Source organism: Seriola aureovittata, chromosome 11, assembly GCF_021018895.1.
Source record: "Seriola aureovittata isolate HTS-2021-v1 ecotype China chromosome 11, ASM2101889v1, whole genome shotgun sequence".
Classification (NCBI taxonomy): Eukaryota; Metazoa; Chordata; class Actinopteri; order Carangiformes; family Carangidae; genus Seriola; species Seriola aureovittata.
The window spans coordinates 18,377,552-18,389,992 of record NC_079374.1 but is presented as its reverse complement, the minus strand read 5'-3'; the positions used below and the strand labels follow the sequence as shown (position 1 = coordinate 18,389,992).

General features: G+C 39.7%; 1 long non-coding RNA gene across 1 annotated transcript; it reads left to right on the top strand.

Annotated features, from left to right (window-relative positions):
- Positions 1 to 1,931: 1,931 nt before the first annotated feature.
- On the top strand, positions 1,932 to 2,850 carry LOC130177030 (uncharacterized). Its single transcript, XR_008828956.1, has 2 exons — positions 1,932 to 2,050; positions 2,259 to 2,850. It is a non-coding gene; the product is annotated as an uncharacterized LOC130177030 (long non-coding RNA).
- The last annotated feature ends 9,591 nt before the right edge of the window (positions 2,851 to 12,441 follow it).

The window sequence follows — 12,441 nt, the reverse complement described above, 5'->3', positions numbered from 1 at the left end:
GGCTACACTGAATTAGATTCTTGAATCTGCACAATCTGAATATCTTTTTAAGGTGGAATACAAATTCATGAAATTATAATTTTTCCCACAGTCTTCTTGTTAGAAATTGCTTCATATCAAACTACAGTATGGCTTTACCACACTCATGTCTGTATGCATAATATGAAGCTAGAACCAGCAGCTACTAAGCCTATCATAGAGCATGGAAGCAGGTAGAAAAAACTAACCTGGCTCTTTCCAAAGGAAAAAAAAAATCTCCATAATTTCCTCAGTACTTGTGGCCTGGCAACCTTATGGTGACAACAATAATCCAAGAATCCCATGTCGTTTTTTACGTTTGGTTCTTTGCTCAGATTAAACGTGTGAAATACGCGCTAATCTGCGAGTTTAAGAAGGGCGAGTTGACACTTTCTTTTTACCTTTGGACAGAGCCAGGTTAGTCGATTCCCCGCTGCTTCCAGACTTTATGCGAAGCAAACAGCTGCTGGTTGTAGCCGTGGTAACCATGGTTGTTAGCGGTATCCATCTTCTCATCTAATCTTGACAAGAAAGTAGTTAAGCATATTACACAAACTGTTTTTTTTTTAAATAACCAAGAGTCGAAGAGTTTCATCTTACCATTTAAAGCGCTTCTAAAAAATAAAACCAACTTCTAGGACTGACATTGACACTGCTAGTGGGACTAAAAAGATTTTTTATTTATTTATTTTTTTGTCATGAATCAATGTAGAGGGTCATGGTCTGATAAAGAAATTGGATTTATGGGGCGTCCTGGTGGCCTACTTGTTCAAAAGCAACATCTCTGGTTTGACTTTAGCCAGCGACCCGCTTGCTTGCTTGCTCAAAAAAGAGAGTAACTGGTGAGTATTGATTGAAAACACATTGATATGAAATAAATAAATAAATTGTGTGTTTTTATAATTTTCACTTAAGGCTCATAATGACTATACATTCAGTCTTTTACCTCCTTTAGTATTCTGCAGACTTTTCAGAAGGACAGTTTTTCAACTCAAATTTACAGTGAAGAAGATTTAAGTAAAAGACAATCATACCTAGATTACAGGATGTTGTAAGGGCAGTAAAGTCTTGACCTTACACTCATTGTAACTTCTGCAACTTTTACACTTTTTGCCACTATGACTGTGTTACTCCTTTTAAAAAAGCTCTAATAACACCATGCTTCAAAATGTAAGGGTAAAGTATGGTAGCCCCTGATTTATAAACCAGCTAATGTCAAAAGTTGACTGTAATTTATTACCTATCAAAGGACAAATGTTCAAGCTTAAATATTCTGTCAGAGTAATATATGAACTTCAGTAATAAGAGCTCTGGGAAAGTCAGTGCATGATATCCGTGTGTGAGCCATCTGTGGGGATCCCATGCACATAGAGTGAATGGTAATAGACACATATGTGTGTAGCTGCTACACTGACTTAAAAGATGTTTTCATCTTTTTTGACAGGTGGCTGGATGAATGAACACGGGCTTTAATGCTCAGCACATGTGAAACTGGTGTAAAACAAAGGGAAGTGTTTTAAGTTTGGGTGTGTGTGTGTGTGCCAGATCACTGTCACACATTATCGTTGTCATGGCCGCTGAACACTGAATCCCGTTACTGTACATCCACACTGTGACGCTGGCCCTGTTGTTTTTAGAGCTGTAGTAATACGGTATTAAATTGGAATCTGGGAACTTAGCAGCGTTTATTTTAGATCTAGGTTCAGCTCATTCACAGATAATGGACTCAGACTAAATATCTCCCCTTGGCGCAGATTCAAACAAGCTGCTTCCTTCACAATTTTTCCATTTCTCTTCCAGATGATGTTGCGATATTGACAGATGTAAAACACGACATGAGAAGATGTGGGAAAGCTCTCGGCGGAGATGATGCATGCTGCCACAGCTGCAGCTGTGAATAGAACCTGCAATCATCCTGTCAATCAGATCCAATGAATGGAGGGAATACTCAGTCTGTATTGTGCTGTGTTTTTACTGAAAATTACATGTAAGAGAAGAGATTTCTGAGATGATGCTTAGAGATCCTGGAAATGTAAGAAAACTCTGCCTCATTTTAACAATAAGCATGCAATAGATATGAATAGATCATAGGTCAATCCCCAGTTTAGATCCTCAAAAACAGATGTCATTGGTGATAATTATGGACAGATATTTCTATTCCACTCCTATATTCAATGCATGAGAGCATGGAGGTGAAAACTTAATGACTAAACTAGTAATCCGTTTCCTTTTGCCTAAAGGAAGTGGGAACTGTCCAGCAGAGGGAGCTGATATCCAAGAATTATAATACCTCACATTCAATCCCTCTTGGTGTGCCTGACTGCCCATTACTCTCCTTCAAACTAATGAAACAGTTCACCCCAGGCTTTGCACTCCAGTTGTGAATATTTCAGCTGTTAATGGTCTTACACAGGCCAAACAGTGCTTGTATTACTGTTCAATCAATGCACTATTACCTCAACGGCATCCCTTTGTGTTCTTCGGTGTCGAGTATTGATTCATGCGCTCAACAATAAAAGGTGAACAGTGGGAGAGCTGTGCGGGGCACAGCTGACAACACACCTCAGGACAGAGGAGAGGCGAAAATGAACTGAGACGTGGGTGAATAAAACATGTCTCTGAGGACGTTGCCTTGTTTTACCGCTCTCAGGGAACGGTGAGCCTCCCTTTTTGTAATGAGAATGCAAACGCGCACACACACACACACACACACACACACACACACACACACACACACACACACACACACACACACACACACACACACACACACACACACACACACACACACACACACACACACACACACACACACACACACACACACACAAACGCTTGGACGTGTACACGCAACACAGCATCAGGTAAGTACACAATGGTCGGTCAAAATATATTTTATGCTTCTCCCTTCAATCCCGAGTCCTTTTGCTTTGTGCATGTCGTACTTGAATAGTCTTCTCATTTGACACTGTATGTGGATCTGTTTTATGACTGACCTGTTATTTATGCAACATTGTCACTTCATAATCCAATGATTCAAACATGTGACCAATGAAGTCAAATACTGCTAACTCAAAATAAAGTAGAAGAAGCTGTACATACATTTATGTTTTTTTTTTCTTTGCAGGATATTCTTCTGACCAGCACACAAGCTGTTTAGACCAACTGAGCTGATGTTGACTTCGTCCAGTCTGTGTACCACGTAACATGATCCTGACTCCATGCTCTACTCTACCTTGTCATCAAACTCTGCAGAAATTGATTAGATGGCTCCCTAAGCTTCATAATGTTATTTACTCTATTGGATAACTGTGTGGGGAAACAGTTATGCGGTCCGGTGCAGAAGCGGTAAGTGCATTCAGCACAATTTCTGCTATCATAATCAAAAGTGGAAAGTTGTGTCTAGTCCATGAGCCAGACTGAAGCGGACTGCTGACATTAAGATAAATTGTGAGCATGCATGTCTGTATATTTAGACTCTAGTCTACAGAACAAACTCGAGTCTATAACAAGTGATTATAGATTTTCATTGCAACACCAGACTGACAACCATTCATTTTGGTCTCCCATAAGATAGATTTAGATGTTTTGAAAATATTTAAAGTACATTTTTGGGACAAGCACCCGAAGCCAATGAAAAGCGTGCAAGTTATCAATTCACTGGTGAAAAATCAAAACACAGTTTTCCACTCAAATAAGCCGACTGATATCGGCTAGGTTTCTTTAATAACAGGAACTAACGTGCGGGAATTCATACGACGTGAACAACAATAAATGTCACAAAACGTCAGCGTATCTGCATTAAGAGTCACTTTCCTCTGTTGAGCTGGGCAAAGAAAACATCTGTGTTTTCAGTCATTTCTGCACCCTGTCACATATCTGTCACATCAATCCTCCTCACGTATACAATATTCTCTCTATTTGTTGAATCTCCATTGTCTTCATTCTAAAAAAGACAACACAATAGGAGCAATATACAGAGTAAAATTATGAAGGATCAGGCAGTAGAAAGATTTTTTTTATCATATAAAAGAATAAATTATTAGAGCTGGGACTAATATCTACTGTTATATAATACAACATTGTCCTATATAATTAAAAGGGATGAGTTTGCCTCTAGCCCACTGATTATCAGAAGCTTGGGTCCACTCGAGTGTGAAAAAAAAAAAGAAAAGAAAAATTATATATATATATATATACAGGTGAAACTCAAAAAATTAGAATATTGTGCAAAAGTTCATTCAAGTCAGCAATTCAACTTCAAATGTGAAACTAACATGTGATATAAACTCAGTACATGCAAAGTGAGATATGTCAAGGCTTTATTTGTTATAATCTTGATGATCATGGCTTACAGTTTTTGAAAACCCCAAATTCAAAATCTCAGAAAATTAGAATATTTGGAAAAGGTTCAATACTATAGGCTCAAAGTGTCACACGCTCATCAGCTAATTAATCCAAAACACCTGTGAAGGGTTCCTGAGTCTTTAAATGATCTCTCAGTCTGGTTCAGTAGAATTCACAATCATGGGGAAGACTGCTGACCAACAGTTGTGCAGAAAACCATCATTGACACCCTCCACAAGGAGGGAAAGCCTCAAAAGGTAATTGCAAAAGAAGTTGGATGTTCTCAAAGTGCTGTATCAAAGCACATTAATAGAAAGTTAGCTGGAAGGGAAAAGTGTGGAAGAAAAAGGTGCGCAAGCCGCAGGGATGACCGGAGTCTGGAGAGGATTGTCAGGAAAAGGCCATTCAAAAGTGTGGGGGAACTTCTCAAGGAGTGGACCGAGGCTGGAGTTAGTACATCAAGAGCCACCACACACAGACGGATCCTGCAAATGGGCTTCAAATGTCGTATTCCTCTTATCAAGCCGCTCCTGAACAACAAACAACATCAGAAGCGTCTTACCAGGGCTAAAGACAAAAAGAACTGGTCTGTTGCTCAGTGGTCCAAAGTCCTCTTTTCCGATGAGAGCAAATTTTGCATCTCATTTGGAAACCAAGGTCCCAGAGTCTGGAGGAAGAATGGAGATGCACACAATCCAGGATGCATGAAGTCCAGTGTGAAGTTTCCTCAGTCTGTGTTGGTTTGGGGAGCCATGTCATCTGCTGGTGTTGGTCCACTGTGCTTTATTGAGTCCAGAGTCAACGCAGCTGTTTATCAGGAGATTTTAGAATACTTCGTGGTTCCTTCAGCAGACAAGCTGAAGATGCTGACTTCATTTTCCAACAGGATATGGCACCTGCCCACACTGCCAAAAGTACCAAAACCTGGTTAAATAACCATCAGATAACGGTGCTTGATTGGCCAGGAAACTCGCCAGACCTGAACCCCATAGAGAATTTATGGGGCATTGCCAAGAGAAAGATGAGAGACATGAGACCGAACAACAAAGCATCCTGGTCTTCCATAACACTTGAGCAGTGCCACAGGCTGATAGCATCCATGCCACGCTGCATTGAGGCAGTAATTCATGCAAAAGGGGCCCAAACCAAGTACTAAGTACATATGCAAGATTAAACCTTTCAGAGGGCCAATATTTCTCTGTTTAAAATCCCCTTTCTATTAATTGTATGTGATATTCTAATTTTTGGAGATTTTCAATTTGAGGTTTTCATAAGTTGTAAGCCATAATCATCAAAATTATATCAAATGAAGGCTTGAAATATCTTGAGTTGCATGTTATGAACCTATGTCATACATTAGTTTCACCTTGTAATTCTAATTGCTGGAATAAACGAACCTTTGCACGATATTCTAATTTTTTGAGTTTCACCTGTATATACATACATACACACTTACACACACACACACACACACACACACACACACACACATACATACATAGTTTGACAGATATAACAGATATAGTTATTCTTGTAAAGTCCTGCATGTAGCCCTGAATGTATATATTTGCGCACATCTGTGTGTGTGTGTGCGTGCGTGCGTGTGTACGTGCGTGTGCGTGTGTGTGGGCAGAGACAGGTGTTATTTTTCTTGCTGCTTATCCTCCATCTGCCTTTTAATCCATCTATCCAACACTTCCTCTGTGTCATTGATGTCATTCAACTTCTCAGTTTCATCAGTCTGGCTTTTAATACCACACCTGAGGGAACGCTTTTCCATTGGCCACTAAAAGATAATGAGACAACACTTAAACTCATCCGCTCACATTAAAAACTTTGAATTGGCAATAGCTTAAAGACAAACCATGAGACACTCTCTTAAAAGAAATCTGATTAATATGATTATAATCTCCTCAGTGTTTTTTCTCCCTCTCTGTTGAAATACGCACTGCAGCTCCAGAGAGCTAGTTGAGTAGCCAACAATCATAAGTGTCACTGGGTTATGGATTACAGTGGTTTCTCCCCAGTCCAGGACTCACCTCAGGGACTTTATAAAGCTCCTGACTCCTGGCCAGACTCTCATTAGGCCCACACATCCCTTTGCCCTCTAACTGACAGCCCTTGGCAAGTGTCATAGTAAATGTGTGTGTGTGTGTGTGTGTGTGTGTGTGTGTGTGTGTGTGTGTGTGTGTGTGTATTGAATGTCTACATTTGTGAAGCCAAACCATGTGCATCGCAGCTCAGTGATGACAACACAAACACACACACACATTTTAAGACACAGAGCTGTGCCTGGGATGATTTACAGTGGTGAGGACAGCCTCTGTGTGAAACATGTCAGTTCTGGAGCATAATCTTCCCAAATTCTGCCAATTATTTATTTACCGCCACTCCTCGTTAGGCCAGTGGGGCTCCAGGGAGCGCAGCATATATACAGCTTATATACAGTATGGTGAAACAATGAGATGAGAGACGTAGTGAGACTAAAAGACTGTAGGCGCCTTGTGATTATTTTCCCAGACACAGAAACAGACATTTCTTCCACAGTACAAGTTGATCATTATAGTTTTTACAGTTATACTTCCCAATTCATTTTGTGAATGTTCAAACTCCACCATTCAAATTCAAACCACAGGATTTGAACCATATATCCCTATGTCAGATCTAAACTAGAAAACAAAAGAAATAAGTTATTAACGTTACTGCTAGATGTTTGTTTTCATCAGTAAGATATGGAAAGACAACAGGATCATTTACATGGTCTTTATACTTTGTAAGTATTGCAGTCTGGTCTTTAAATTGCAATAGAATAAATCAAAATATACTCAACAATAATTCAATACGTGGTGCTGTGACACAAAAACTTTGTTACCACTGTAAGTGCTGTACATAACAGCAAAATAAATAAATGAATAAAATCAGACTTATAAAATATATATGATGATGTCACCTTAAATGATTTATGGGCAAAAAAAAGAAAAAGGTTTGGTGCCGAAGTTGCCAGAAGTTGCCAGAAGTTGGAATGTATGCCAAATTAATTGTTCTCCTATCATTTCTTATATGATACTACTTCAATTTGCCTGATATATAAGAATTTATACCTACACTATTTCTCCTCCATGCTTGTCAGAATGGATGTCATTTGAGAAGCAATGCCATTTACTTTCCCTTTCCATTTTTCTCTGAACAGCCTCTTGTGTCTGTTTAAATGGAGTGTATTGAGAGGAGATACTGGGCTTCACCCTGAAAATGACTGCTGACACTTTACAGATATTCACTAAAACTCGGCGCTGGGATTGGAAGTGGAAAAAAAAAAAAAAAAAAAGACTAATCATGAATAAATTTCCCCTCATTCACGTGGCCAAGATATTCTATTTACAACACATTTCTCTGGGTCTTTATATCCAGTTAATGAGATTTCAAATAAATGTGAAGTGAACTGCATTTAAATAGCTTTTCAGTCTGGAGGCATGGCACTGGAAAAGGGAGGGATTCCACCAGATGACAGAGGAGATATTACCGGGCTCGCTGTGTTCGGTGAACAGAGCAGTTCTGGGAAATGCAATAAGCGGCAGGCGCTGGTGAAGACTGTTTGAGGGTTTTGAGACTTTTAATCTGGTGAAGGTGTGGTGAGAAAAAGAAGCATTGGGAGTCTATTTTAATCCTTTAAACTCTGATTTCTCATGTAAATGTGCTATTAAAATGAAACCAAAAACCTTTTGCTATATTGTGCACTGATAGCACATAATTCCCCATATATCTGTTCAAAATACAGCAAGTAGAATATTTAATCTCCAAATCTTTCAGATTCAAAATGAGCAAAAATAGCCAGCATTGGAGACAAAATAACCCAAATATTGACAAATACATAATGTTGAACACAATTCAAGTTTTAAAAACGTCTAGAATATGGTATTCCAGCATATACATTGTGTATTTGGGTATAAACTGCCTGCACAATGTACATTTTTTATGTGATGTATTGTGTATTGTGTGGTGACAGAACATGAGTTAACCCAGTGGTAACCCCTGCTCTAAAGTAACATCCCAACTTCACGTTGACTTTGACTGATTCATTTTAACACTAATCCCAAACCTGAACTAACCACTTCATAATGAGAAGCACCAATGTGAATTTTTTTTTCTCTCATCCTTGAAAAGACCATTTAGTCCTAATAAAATGTCGAGTACAAGAACACACACGAACACACACGCACACACATGTACAGCCCTATTTGACATCTCTCTCAGCTGGGGGAGTGAGACTACTAGTGGAATGAATAGTGATGAGCCTGAGAGGACATCAAGGTTTCTGGAGGCTCCACAGTCTCTGCGAGCAAGAGTGGGAATAATAAAAGGTGAGTGAGAGTCAAAGCAAGAGAAAGGGATCAACCGTATGTGAGATCTGAACGTCCAGGGGCTTCAGGGTCCATCGGCGGGGGACCTGCCAAATGCTGACAGCACCCTCCATGAGACCTCATTAGATTTCAGCCGGGACTGCAAGACTGGGAACGTCATAGAGGATTTCTGAATTCAGCGTCACAAGCGACAATTTGTATCCAGAATTAAATGTTCATTTTAAAAGGGGATCATAAAACTGTCTGTATTTACTGTAAAGAAAGCTCTCTGGGCCGTTAGAGCACACTGAGACTGCATAGATGTCACATTGTCATGATGACATGTTATTTAAATAAATTTGCTGAGGGCAGTTTTGATCCCGTTTTCTACAGTTCTTAGGAAAACTTAAGAAACAATACATGAAGCTAATAAAGATAAAAATAAATAAGTATATAAATAAAGGATCCATGGTTACTGTAAGCGACAGAGCACGTCCAAGGCTTGGAAATTGAACCATCTGTACAGCGCATTAGAAATGATCTACTTCTTTGTTAAAAGTGAAGTGAAGCCTGGATTCATAAAAATATCAAGGATGATGGGCGTCCAACTTGATTTATATGATTTATATGAAGACACTTAACAGCCAATCAGATCTGAGCAGTTTCCATGGCCGCGCTGCATCTGACATGTAGCCTGGAATAACGAGTCAATATAATGTAAAATATGTCGTAATTTTTCATGAAGTGAGTTATGGTGCGTCTGGATACAGCTTGTCATCCCGAGCTACACTGTTCTTATTGTTCTCCCCTTGCTCTTCCTCTGGATGCCTCAGCTCGCGCCCTCACTCACTCTGCGCTTCCCACAGAGGCCGACATGTATCTATGCAGGCACCACCGATGCCAGATGAAACCAATACCTATGGGTTCGATGGAAGAATATGTATGCTGACATCAAGCCATAGCATCAAAATGACACAGCTGCCACAGTTGTGCTTCTAAAATTTCTGATTTGAAGAGCAAGCATAAATTCTCTCTGGACATTTTGACTTTTGAACAGCTGCTTTTCTAATGCAGCAACATTCTTCAGATAATGGTTTTAAGGACTTTTGGAGTTTCCTCACAGTGGCCATCAGGAACCAGGTAGTGGTCTAATCCATCTTGTCAGGAATCCCACGGTGAGGGGAAAAACCTGCACAGATAGAACATTTATCATAATTGATGGTGGTAAGTTGTGCTAGCTGTGACTGTGACTCAGCATTTAGTGAGTAATTTAGTTAGCAATTTTTACTTCCCCTCCCACCAATCGATGTCTGTTTCTTTTAATCAGGAACACAAGCTTTATCTGACCTCAAATGCGATCGATGCAGTTGTTTTTAACCATGACCTTCTTAGAAATTTAAGTAGTGTAGTAGTTTTGTTGCCCACACCTGAACCATTGATGCTGCACATCAGAGAATGCTCTCATAAATCATATTTGCAGTATGCCATCATATGGATATGATGGATATGGATACATATGGCTCACCGGCTATGAATATTATATTTTATTTTATCTCGTCTTACATGGACTGATACTGTCGTATCATTTTAGGATGAACTATGTTCTCAGTGTATGTACATTTAAACCTCTGTTCTTCTGTACAATACACAGTAAAAAGCAAACCAGAGGATTACAGGGGTACAGCACACTGATTATTATTGAATTATCTGTGTTCTTATTTAACCTCCTAAGACCCGAACTCTTGCATGGCGTGCATTTTTAATTTCTCTTTGCTATTTAGGCTGATTGGGACCTGAGAAAAATGATGTCCACATATGAGGACATTAGTTTTAAATTTCTATTACTGAGTGGCAGTATAATATCCTCATATGTGGTCAACAGGCCCTTGTTGAGAAAAAGTTAGTATTGTGGTCTAGAGAACCCAAAATGTGAGGTCCACATATGTGGACACCAGGTCCTAGGAGGTTAAGAATGTGGTGAAGCAGAATAAGTCCAGAAACACCAATGGGTGACAAATTAAAGGCAAAATCTGGAAAATGAGCGGAGAAACGCCCCCATCCATAGGGCATGAGGGGTGAAAATAATTCTGGCTAATTCCTTTTAGACCGACATGTTAGACAGCGCTCCCCACCACCATCATCAAAACACCAAATGAGGGAAAATCTTTTAGAAGAGTGGTGTTCATCCTCTAGTACAGCTCAGAGACTTGTAGACTTAATGCCAAGGAGCAGTGAAGCTGTTCTGGCAGCACGTGGTGACCAAAACCGTACTCAGCCACTTTATGTTGATGTTTCCTTTAATTTGTCACCCGTCTGGAACTCCTAAGGCTAACACCTGCTCCTCATCTTTCATCGACACCCAAGCATTCACTGGGGGGCAGACAGGTGATAGACACCTGAGCGCGCATATGTGCGCATCTGATGATTGGGTTAACACTTCCATGAACTGCTTCATTGCCTGCTTTTCACAGGGACACCTGGACACCACTCACCTATGTCAGGAGGTGACATGGTGACCTGAGTCTGAATTGACGCAAAATGAAATTTGACATTCTTTTCATTTTCATTTCTTTCTGCCACTGTCACTCCTTCTCTTTTGTTCCATTTTGCTTGTTCCTTTTTTGTCCCCTACTCCTCCTCTTCCCTCCTCTCCTCTCCTCTCTCAGCCTCCAGCCTCATGGGTCTTCCTGACAGCTGGTTTCGCTGACATGTGTTTGCCAACAACAGGCCGGCGAACACTGATCACTCAATCCTCCGCTGTCCAAATATTTCAGACTGTTTCCATATCAGACCTGAATCATTGGAAACTCCACAGCATCTCTTATTCATGGTCACCATAAATTATTCTCCCTGATATGAGCTCCAGGCACGTAAGGCAAAGCTGGAGACTGTGGCACCCTTTGACAAAGAGATACAGATGGATAGAGACAGAGGAGAAGAGTGAAATGAACAGATAGACAGTGAGGGTGACAGAAAGAGATTAGCAGAGGGTCAGCAGACATGACGTAGAGATGGAAAAGGAAGGTAAAAAATAATGGAACAACTCTTTCTCGATTCTCCACCCCACACACACACAGACACACACACACAGCATTAAACAGTATAGTGTGTGTATACAGATATTGCATCACACTGTGTTGTGTATTGTGACAAGGTGTGAATGAGCAGCCAAGCATTTCGGTGTGATTCTCAATGGACAATTTAACTGGACACTTGTGGGATTTAAGCTTTGAACCTGCTCATTACTATTTCATTTATCTATTAATTCATTTGTTGTTTGTTCATTTTGTTTCATGCCCTTATTACTATTGCTACATAAAATAATTATTTTTTAAATGCTTGAGTTTAAATTAAAGAGCAATGAATATGGTATTTTGTCTCATTACATTCTTTCTTAATATTGGACTGCCACTGCAAAATGTATATAACAGTGGGATAAAGAGAAATGGGAGCTACTGCTGCTTAGTGTCACAGTAAAGGGTCTGAATATTAATGCCAGTGTGATAGTTGTGTTAAAACTGCCAAAAGTCTGAGTATTGAGTATAGACTGATGAGGGAAAAAATGTATTTAAATGATTTTAACATAAGGCCACAACATAACAAAATATGAAAGTGAAGTCAAAGGGTCTGAATACTTTCTGAATGCCCTGTTTTTTATTATAATTATTAAGACTGCACAGCACTCCCATATCGCACAATTTCCTCTGAGTTTACTGTAAATGTTTTAAATTCTTTTTAA